This window comes from Nuphar pumila, chromosome 9 (genome assembly GCF_984573655.1).
Source record: "Nuphar pumila chromosome 9, dmNupPumi1.hap1.1, whole genome shotgun sequence".
NCBI lineage: Eukaryota > Viridiplantae > Streptophyta > Magnoliopsida > Nymphaeales > Nymphaeaceae > Nuphar > Nuphar pumila.
In genome coordinates, this window is record NC_143257.1 from 8,295,578 (window position 1) to 8,307,958 (window position 12,381).

The following is a 12,381-nucleotide window of genomic DNA, read 5'->3' on the forward strand; positions in this document are numbered from 1 at the left end:
GAGACAATTCTTGATTTGCTTTTAAGTTGTCCTATGCTTCCCGCTTAATAAAATTTTGAAAGTGCCTTGCTTCTTGCTTTCGTTTCCCGTATCACTTTCTATTCTCGCTTCCTCGACTGGCAACCTTGGTCTAAATAGACAGATGGGCACTTCAACATTGGTGTTGTGTTCTAAGCGCCCCACATCTCTGTGATGGATGACACCCAATGGCTTTCTCATATGTTCACGTTTATAAGTTGTTCCCCTCCGGGCGATTGCTTGCACAACTACAATACTGTAGTTGGTTGAGTACCCTTAATTAAACAGTGTAAGAAGAGATGGCCCATGGGCAACTGCCTTCTTGATGTCTTAATCCCTTTAATGCCTCACGTATCTGTCTTTGAGACGGACATTCCACCTGTTACATGGTTTTTTTTTTAATGATGTTGAGCATAGAATGTGTGTATGAAGTACACGGCCCCAACCGGGGGGGTTTCCTCGCTGAGGTGAGGGTAGGGGTGGCAATCGGGTCGGGTTGGCAGGTCAGCATACCTCAACCCAAACCCGACCCGTTTATTAAACGGGTCGGCTGTGGCAAACACGAACCTGACCCGTTTATTAAACGGGTAACCCGACACGACCCGCCAACCCGCTTAATAAACTGGTTGGGTTGGGTAAATGGGTTGGCAGGTTAGCGGGTCGGGTTGGCAGGTTAGTGGGTCGGCGGACGGGTTGGCGGGTTGACCCGCCCACCTAATCCATTTATTAAACGGGTCAGCGGGTTGGCATACCCCTAACACGAACCCGACCCGTTTAATAAACAGGTTAGGCGGGTCGACCCGTTTATTAAACAGGTTTGTTTTTGCCCAACCCTAACCCACCTAAGAGTCGGGTTGGCGGGTCGTGTCAGGTTTTGCCACCCCTAGGTGAGGGTTCCTCGTTATAAAAAATATATTTCTCTTAAGAAAAGAAAAAGAAATTACATAGTTTTAATTAGGTGACCGGACATGAATTCTGATTCAAGGAGGGTACTATGTCGTTCACGTTATAACCACTTGCGAATAAATATATTGAAAATAAAATATACCATATGCTCATTACATCACTGACAATGTGTTTTAATGTAGCAAACTTTATATTTCAAACAAAAATAAAAATAAGAAAAAAAAAACTACCTAGAATAATGTCTCATTATGGTAAACAAATATAACTGGTGCAAACAAGAAAACAGAGTAAAAAAGAGAACCATATGTCTCACAAGAGGAACCCCAAGAGCCATTGGATGGTGAGCTCATTAAGGATTATAATGGGGCTTATCAAATGAGATTAATGTAAATATTAATCATAAGTTAATAGATGCATGTACATATGGGGGTTATGGAGGGGGTTATTGAATTTAACAAAGCATTATCCCTAAGTTAGTAGTGAATTTAATTCAATCTTCTATGGATAACATATAAGACCATGGTCATGGCAAAAAATACATAGATTATGAAATGAGCTCCTTTAAAGATTGTGAATGATCTCTCACTTAGAGATGAACTAGAATAGCTCAAATAAATAGAGAATGTGTCTTCACATAGATGGAGGTTTAAGTCTTCATTCTAGCACACATGCCCCATTATCTCGTGACTCCTACACTAGATCTAAGTTTGGGTCATACTTATTATGTACATTGATATAAGAGCCATGGGATGGCGAGACGATTGTCCATGATGCCTATTTTCATTGTGTCATCCTCATGATCAGTAGCATAAGCATGTGTGTTGGAGGGGCAAGAGCACTACACTAACACTCTAGAGGACACAAATGTTGTGATGCTAAGAGTGGACCGGACCAAAAGTGTTCGAAGTAGGTACACTATCGGCTAAGAGGTGCTCGATTCGGAGCCCATGGCAATGGCAATGTCATTTGTGTGTTTAAACACGCAGGAAGGCAGCATAGGTGTGGCAAAGGGCTCATATCTGATTAGAGGATAGATTCAGCCAACATAGGCTCAAATCTGCCGATCAGAGGACACATCCAGTTGGCGTAGGCTCGGATCTGTCGAACTCGGGGCAGGTCTTGTCATAGTAAGCACTGATATGTCACTCGGTGAGTCAAATCCATTCGGTATAACCAGAGATGGACTGTCAAGGTTGCAAATCTGGCTAGAACAGGAGGATCAATTGGCAGAATAATAGATCTGTTGGCTAGGACACGAATAGGTTGGTCAAGATACAGATCTGGTTTGGGTAGGCATGAATCAACCCTGCAAGGGGTCAGATCTGCCAGTGAAAATTTAAATACACTGACTACAGATCTGACCTTGACAGAGAGAGCCCAGAATACCTTAAAGAACAATTGGCAGGCTAGTGCATAAAGAGACAAAATAGGAGGAGAGAGAGAGCCGAAAGAAGATCAACATTACCACTCATGAAGATCAACAAAATGTTGAACCCATGAACCGAACAAGATAGAAAACAAAAATAAAATATAGAAAAATAAGAAACTAAAGAAAAAAAACTGCAGACATATAGCAACAGACAACAAAGCCAAGCTCGACCAGGATCCGTTGGATTAGAAGGAACCGTCAATGAGTGAGGGAAGGAGGGTAGAATCACATATACATCAACCAGGATTTTATGAATAATATTATTAAGGACGATTGAAATTTGATGAAAAATAGCATCATTGTGTGCCATCCAAACAAACCACCAAGTAGTAAGCAACCACGTCTTCCAGATCAGTCTCCACCGCTTGCATCGTCTAATTCCAACAGAGCCCAAGAGCAGATCAAGCGCGAAAGACTCCTCTTTGACAATTACGTTCGAAGATCTCCACGTCCTATTAAATAGGGCCACAAAGATTGGGCAAGATTAGAATAAATGAGAGGTAGTTTCTTCAGCAGCTTGACAAAGCACACACTAGCTAGGAAACTAAAAACCCAACTTCTTTAAATAACTATAAGTCTGAACCCTATCATGAAAAATTAACCAATCTAAGACCCGAGATCTTGGGGAAGGGCCCTTAGCCCATAACACACACTCAGAGAACCAATCTGCCCTTGGGGGAAGCAACGATCTATACACTTTATGGGTGTGGAATACACCATTTGGTGCAATCGCCCATTGCAACCACTGATTGTAATTTCTCGCATCTCAAATTTGATCTCTAAAGAACGATAAGGCTCTCAACCACATGCTTCGCAAGTGCGAGATCACCAACCCCCGGATTCCATGATGAAAAAGTGATAAATCAGGAGCACCATATTTAGCATGAAGCAAACGAGCACATGGAGAACCTGGTTGATGAGCCATCCAACATTGCTTGGCCACAAGAGCAATACTCATCTGTCTTGGAGCAAAAACACCTAAGCCAGCCATACGCCTAGGTAACATCATCGTTCGTCAACCAACCAAATGATGCTTACCCTGGAGTTGACACCCAAACCAAAGGAAATCCGCCATTAAACGACAAATCTGCTTCTTCACACCCACAGGCATCACGAACATTGACATAGAAAATTCAGGGATAGAAGAAAGAACATGTCTGATTAAAGTCAGGCGGTCAGCGATGGAGAGATAAGACGTCTGCCACGAAAAAGGCTTGTTTTTCACTTTTTGAATAGTTTGAGCCCAAGCAGCGGAGGAGAGGCACTTCACTTGTAACGGAAGGCCCAAATACGTCATTGGCAGCTTAGAGATTGCACAATTAAAAATCCATTTTCCAGCTGCAAGCATAGGAGAGAGAGAGAGAGAGAGAGAGAGAGAGAGAGAGAGAGAAAGAGAGAGAGAACCTAAGGCAACCAATAGTCTGGCTGTTGTCTGAGGAGCAAACACAATCGGAGTAGGCCCGAATCGGCAGGCAAAGGAGTGGAAAAAGTTGATGTTGACTCGGATTGAATGGCGAAGATTCAGATTCATCGATTTAATCATATGAGGCTTAAATCCAACTGAGAGAAATGATTGGCACCAGGTACAAAGAAAGGGAGAGGGTAACCAACCTGAGTCGGTCTCAATCGTTGCTGGAGAGGACAGACGGCATGCTCAGGCTCTCCGCAGACCCACATAGCTGGTGGAGGTCTATGAAACACTCATCGGCAAGGAGCGACCTCTGCTCCTTTAGGTGGTCTCAGGCAAGAGGCGCCAACAAGATGATAGGGAGGTCATTGTCGAAAGGAGGCTGCCCCCCTCGATCTTGGTTGCTCAAAGCGGGAGATGCTGGTAAAGGTTGTTGCCAGAAGGAGGCCGACGTGCTTAAGCGGAGCCACAACAGAGGAAAGAGTCTGGCATGCTTAGGTGGAGGGACAACAAAAGGAGGAGGTGCTCAGGTGGTGGCACTCCGGCAACTGACTGCTGCTCCCCCCCCCCCCCCTTCCATGATGCTCACCTACGGTGGCTCCCCCTTTCTTTTCTAGTGGTTTTTCCCTTTTTTTGTAAAAGGGAAAACGCTAATCAGGCCCCCACTTTACGCAAGAGAGTGAAGTAAAAAAAAAAAGAGGAAAAAGAAAAGAAAAGGAGGACAGGAAAAAAATAGATTCAATCTATTTGGATCTAAGTGGATCCAGTAACTTGATGATCCATAGTCATATTCGGATTTGGTTGGGCATTAACTGCATCAAAACAAGTTAATAATGGATCAGACTTCTGTAGATCTTGCACTGGATTGACTGGATGGAATCTAGTCATAATTATGGTGATTGAGTACAAATCAAAAAAATTCTACTTGAACCAGATCTGATAAGCAGGATTGGTCTAAGGAAACAATCGAAGTTCAAAATCAGAATACAAATTGTGGTTGAGCTAACTGATTAGGATCAAACTTATTCAGAGTGGATCATTTACGCATAAAACATCTATTCAATTTAGGTCCAAATCAAACTGGTATTAGATGGATCTTATGGAACCTTGTATGGTGGCTAAAAGCCACATGGATTGTGGATCATCCATATGGTGCCTTACTCTTCGTTGGTTGTTTGATAGATCCACCAAACGACAAGATCTTTAGAAGATATTAGTTTTGTCAAATTTATTGGGTTAAAATTGGAGTCTGCCTCCTTAGACTGGATCTGATGACACAATATGGGTTAGATAATAGCAATGGATTAGATCCATGGATGTAGATTAAATGTATTTGGATCAAATCAGATTGGATCCAAAAACTAGTGATCAAACTCAAAGATACAACTAAACCGGATTGGATCTAGTAGACTTGTTTAAAACCAGTTTACACCAGTCGGACCACGACCAAAACTGGAACAATTACCAATGCAAGATCTATGGATAGGTATGATGGACTACTACTTGCATGATATCAAGGTAAGTCCCCAACTATTTATCTGATTATTTGAATTTATATTGATTATCATATGTGGTTGGGTCAAACTTATTAGTTTGTGAGCATTTTTGGGTTGGGTTTGATAACCCAACATTGGATCTGAATATTAAAATTCAACTTTAGAATTGTTGACACCAAACTCAGAGTATGCTTTGGATTTAGTTATGATTAGATTGGATTGCTATGTGTTATAGGTGAGTTTGGATACAAACTAGCATTATGAGGATCCAAGATTATTTAGTTTGGGTGACTATAGACATCTTGATATATGTTCCCATTGGATGCCTTTGTAGTATGAACCTAGTATTAGTCTAAATTTATGATGGATCCAGATAATATAATGCTATATATGTTTGGATCTAATTATGTACATTGTATGAATTCATTCGAATTTGGATCCTACAACTCGAATTTGGACTATAATCAAATCTTAGTGACCCATGATTAAACATGAGAACAAACTTGATAAATAATTAGTTCAAACCCATAATATTACATAAATCCAAATAAGTAATGGACCCATTATATGAATCTGCATGAATATTGTGCTTGGAATTGGGCATTATTTTGATTGTCATGATTTGGTTATTTTAATTAATAACAAAACAAAGATATCCAAGAATAGCCTATTGGATATGCTTTGTAGATGGTCTATGTTATAGGTTAAGTATTTAATACTAGATCTACGAATCTAATGAATTTGAATTATAGTCAAATCCCATATGATCGATGTTTTGTTTCAGCTATCTAAACATGCATGAAGTCCTTATAGGTCATGTTTAGACTTGGTGATAACATCACAAGACGGTTTTGGTGATTGACACATAAAAATCCAATGGATTTTTATATATGTTTTTTCAAATCTGTTAATGAATTTGCACTTATTGTGACATGTTTATGGTTTGGTTGCTCATTATCATATTGATAATATTAAAAGCTTTGAAAAATAAATGAGCTTATAATGGTTGGCATATCCAAATGGTAATGAGAAAGAATAAGACAACTCTCACTATTTATGGATCTCGTGCATATTCAAATTGAATATGAATGAGTACTTAATCTTTAGTCTTAATGCATATTGTTTTTAATGATCATATATTACTTAATTGCAATGTGTTAAAAAAATGGCAGCTAAATGCACATGCATGTGAATATTTATTTGTATATGATGATAAATAAATCATCATAAATCATGTTTCCTATGGTTTGCTTATATGAATGCATGAAGGGATATTTTTATACCTTGTAAGTTTTATGCATGGTATGCGATATTATAGTATTTTATTTTATCTTTGTTGTTTGAATCTAGATAATATCGATCCAAAATGATCAAATGATAGTTAATTTAATGAAATTAAAGTATGTTGTATGAGATATTAAATATAATGCACATGAATAGTGGGAGTAGAGTCTATGGTAAAAACTTGAAAGTGAGAGTATTTGCTAAATTTTGGCAAATAAGAATTGATCATGAATTCATGAGCGGATGAAAAACTATAGTACCCCATTAGTGTGCATAGAGACTATATGCAAGATAATTGGCATATGATGTCCTATGATCATGGAAGAGCCATAAGAGACCCCATGATTAACTGAGAAGTTGAGACCTATATGTTATAATGAGTTGTAAGGCAACCTAATCGATATATGTGCAAAATAATTCACCATGGTGATATGTATTTGTTACTCTAAAGCTATATATTGCATAATTGTTATTGCAGTAAATATGAAGAAAATATGTACATCAAATTGCATATTAAGGGTTATGATTGAAATCTTGACATGATAAATAATTCATACGGCTATGCAAAATAATTTTGTGACATAAATTATGATAGAAAATACACACAAAATGCCCCATGATGTCATGAATAAAGCATAGTATATGTGAATAAGTCCCATGGTCACATCATATATGCATAGTAACTTGATAAATTTATAAATCTTGATGAATATGTTCTTAAGATGTTATGATCATTTTATTTTATACATGGAATGATGAATTCTGGTATGATAGAATAGTCCACATGATTATGTGATAAATAGTTCATAACATGTGTGAAAAATCTGATATAACGCTTGGAAATGTATAAATTTATTTGGTTGATGTTTATCCATATATTCTAAATAATGATAAACTCTTAGTTGATTATCAGGACATGTGAGTTGAGTAACACTCAAGTACGTATAAATGAGCATGAGTGAATTCACTTGATGTGTAAAAAATCCTCATAATGCTAATGTTCACCCCGTATAGCCAAATGGGAGATGTTGGATTTTGGTACTAAATCTGGATATGGGCATAGGGTCTCACAAGAGGAACCTCAAGAGCCATTGGATGGTGGGCTCATTAATTATTATAATGGGGCCTATTAAGTGAGATTAATATAAATATTAATCATAGGTTAATGGATGCATGTATAACCTACATATGAGTTATGGAGAGGATCATTGAGTTTAATGGGGGCACTATCTCTAAGTTAGTAGTGAATTTAATTCAATCATCGTTGGATCCCTATATAAGACCATGGTCATGGTAGAGAATATACAAAGATTCTAGAAAGTGGGAGATGTTAGATCTTGGTACTAAATCCGGATATGGGCATAGGGTCTCACAAGAGGAACCCCAAGACTTATTGAATGGTGGGCTCATTAAGGATTATAATGGGACCTATTAAGTGAGATTAATGTAAAAATTAATCATAGTTACTGGATGCATGTATAACTTACATATGAGTTATGGAGGCATTATCTCTAAGTTAGTAGTGAATTTAATTCAATTATCATAGGATCTCTATATAAGACCATGGTCATGGTAGAAAATACAAAAAGATTCTAAAAAGCATTGTGAGCTCCTTTGAGGATTGTGAAGGATCTCTCACTTAGAGATGGGATAGAATAGCTCAAATAGATAAAGCATGTGTCTTCACATAGATGGAGGTTTAAGTCCTCCTTCTAGCACACATACCTCATTATCCGGTGACCCCTACACTAGATCTAGGTTTGGGACCCACTAAGTTCCTACAAACTCATCCTAAAAAGTTCCTACAAACTTATCTTAGACAATTCCTTGGAAGGAATTCTTATTTGAAAAAAAAAAACAGTCAACCTCAGTATTTAGATTCCTCGGCAAATTGTGATTAAGCAGTAAAATACAAAGTTATGATTAAACAACAACAAAATCACCATCTATATTCCAATGATAAAAAAACTAAAACACACAATATATTTAAAAAGGTTTTATTTTTTTAATTGGTAGTACATCATAAATAAAATTTTAGAAAAATTTCACCTTTAATACTAGTCAATTTTCACCAAAATTTTAGTATTTAATCAACTCTAATAATTATTTTTATAAATAGTTTTCCTTAAAGCTTAGTTTTTAAAAATTCAACAAAGTAATATGAATAATTTCATATATGTTTAATTCAAACAACTAATTCCTATTTACGCATCCATGACAAAATCAATATTCTAACTAAACATAAAATAGTGAGGCCAAAAATAAAAACATTTAAAAAAAGTAAAAACTTCATATAAAAATAACCGAATAGGAAAGTTTATGTTATTTTAACTATCATAATATTTTGTCTTTTATGTTTTTAAAATAAAGTCAGGCCAATGTGCACCTACATAAATTTTGTAGAGAAGGGACTCGCACGTGGTAAATCACAATGTATCGACTCTATTGATTAGCGAGGAACCGGTTCATCGATTTTAATGGAAAATCGTGATCGGGTTCCTTGCTAAAATGACGTGATTTATTGATGATTTGGCCAATGAATCGTGAATTGCTGATCGCTGAGTTTGGCTACCATGAGAAGAATTGAATGAAACGGATAATAGCATTGAGTTTTCAAACAAACTCATTAACTGCACTCTTAATGGGGGCATAAAAGACGGCATTTAACATTTCAAACGGCAGCTACCAAATCCTCGATTTGGTAGTTACCAGCTGTAAGAGATGGTAGTTATCAAATCCATTATTTATTGCAAATACAAAGGGGGAGAGAACCACACTTTCCATCTCAAATGCATAAACTCCCACCCCAACAACTAGTTTCCAAACGTCGACTACCATGGTAGTTTGACAAAGTTTTTAGCAAATTGCAGTAACTTTCATCCTAGTTGCTAGTTTCCAAACACAGCTCACCAAGTCACCAACTTGAAAAGTCTAAGATAAAAAAAATGATGATGTGGGAAAGAAACAAAAAGTGAAAATGAAAATCAAAGATGAAACAGTGCAATTCAAATAGGAATGCATTCCAAAGCTTTTTTCCCTTTTCCTTTTTAAAAAAAAATTGAAAAATCTTCATTTATCCACACAAGCCGGTGACTTATTTTCCTGATACGCGGACAAGCAGGTGAGTCCTGAATAAAAATTCAGACCATGTGGCCCAAAGAGCGGGGTCAACCGATGAAATTTCAACATCTTTGTTCTATTTTTTATTCTCCTCAAGCGAAAATCACCAACGTTAATTACAAAGTTAGTTTTTCTTAATCGTCAACCCTGAACTTAACCGTCAACCTTGAACAATCAACTGATATCTCGACCATCACAATAGGGCATCAAATTCCTACACGCTTCCATATTTTTGACCTTTTATTTTTTTTTGGTTAGTGTCGAATTTATTAAATCAACAAAAAATCGCATGTCAATAATGCACGATATATATATATATATATATATATATATATATATATATATGTGTGTGTGTGTGTGTGTGTGTTTGTGTGTGTGTGTGTGTGTGTGTGTGTGTGTGTGTGTGTGTGTGTGTGTTGCTAACCACTTTGCTCACTGGGATTTTGAAGGGTATTTTCATGTTTTCCTTAAATTTGTCCATAAAGATGCATACTACATGCTTGATTTTATAGGAATGACTCTTGAATCATCTGATTATGATACACAAATAAGTTTTTATATGGTTAAAAGAATCAAAGGTCTAAGATTTTTTTGAATATTCAAGGCTTAACAAATCATGTTTTTTCATTGAGAAAACATGATCCTAAGTATCATTTCCTAGTAAATCCATCAGGGTGAACGCATTTGTATGGTCAAATTTAAGTAATACATGGAAAAAACTCTTCGACGTTAGCAACACCGGTTAATTAAAAAAGTATTTAGCAGCTGCCACCTTCTCTCTTTCTCTTTATATATATATATATATATATATATATATATATATATATATATATATATATATATATATAAGGTTTTGAAAATCTCTCCAATGGAAAACCCTTCCAAACCTACCAAATAGATGTTTTATTGGACTTTTAGTGTTTTTTTCAAAATTTTGATCGTACAGATGTGATCTAGATGCTTCTTTTTATAGGAATAAATTGTTGGAGCCTTTGATTCCGATGCATGTATAGGCTTTTATAAGTTTCAAAATCATTAACATACAATTTTCATAAATTGTTTAAGCTCCAAATACCAATTTTCTATCCAAAATTCATGATCCAAGTGTCAATTTTTAGTAAATCAATCATGTTGAACACATCTGGGCAGAATTTTGGAAAAAATACCAAAAAACTCCATTTGATAGGTTTGGGACCATTTTCATTAGGGAGGTTTTCATGCTCTTTATATATATATATATATAAAGAGAGTCTCTAGAATATAAGAACAAATGTGTGAACTGCAATTTTTATGAATTTTTTATTACTTTCTCTTAAATCGTCTCATAATAACACACTCTTGAATCATCCTATATTGATGCATAAATGAGATTCTTTTAAGGCTTTAAAATCGATGGCTCATATTCTTCATAAATATTCAAGCATTCAAAAATCATTTTTTTTCATCAAAAATACACGACCAATAGTTGATTCCTATCAAACTCATCATGTCAAGCACATCCACATGGTTGGATTTGCAAAAAAAAGTATTAAAAATGTCTATATTTTCAGTTCTCATAGTCTAGTTGTTCTCATATATATATATATATATATATATATATATATATATATATATATATATATATATATATATATATATTTCAAGAGAAAGTGAAAGGTAGTTAAAAATTAAATGTTTGATAGTACTTAAAATTTCTGGTCGTTGGATTCGGAGAATACTTTCTTGTTTCCCCTTTCACTTCTCCCCTCCCTCCAACGACTGCAGCCAGATCCTTCAAACACCTCTCTACCATCGCCATCGGCCACAGCATCGTCGCTCGTCGCCCCATCAACCACCACCCCAGGTACCTCTCTGCATCAGGCGTTGACCACCGCCATCGCCCACTACCCCAGGTGCCTCTCTCTCTTCTTTATTGATGCTTCACAAAGATACAATGGCGAGCTTAAATCATTTTTTCTTGTTACCCAAATCCTGAAATGTTCCCTTTTCTCATTTTCTCGCTTTTCCCCTCTCTTCTCCATCGAGGTGCATGGGTTTTCTGTTTCTTTGTTAAATATTGGCCATTGTTATCTTATGGTTTTTTTTCATTCATATTTCTTCCTTTTTATTTACTCGAGTTTTTCATGTGTTCACTTAGTATTTAGACCACCCTATTTGTCCTCTAATACATGGGCCTTTGAAGGTTTCACCAAATATTAAACTGCCATCAACACTTGAACTATCGAACTTGAAGACAAGGCTGGTAAGAAATGACTTTGAGTAGACTATTCCTTGCCTTTGTATTGGTGTAAGTTTGATTGGTGTATGTTATACCTTAATCTCAAATCTATCTTCACCAATCTTAGAAGATGGTGGATTATTAGGTGGGCATGATTGGTGATGCTGAGCTAGAGGAGGAATGGCAGGTGTCATACTCCCAATTGTCCTGGCTACGTTCATCATGGCTGTCATAAAAAGTGAGAAGACAATGACCATTTGGTCTGCCTGTATGACTTTGGGATGCATTTGCCTCCCTGCACCCATATCACTCTAGTCGCTCCCACAACTATTATTATTGTTAGTGTCCATTTCTGCTAACATAATATACTCAATAACTTTAGAATCTAATCAACTACATGGACTTTTTTATGACTCATAGACACTTATTCATTTGGATGGTTCAAATTATCTTTTTTATATGACCTTATAATCTTGGTAATCCTCAATCCATTAAAAAAAAT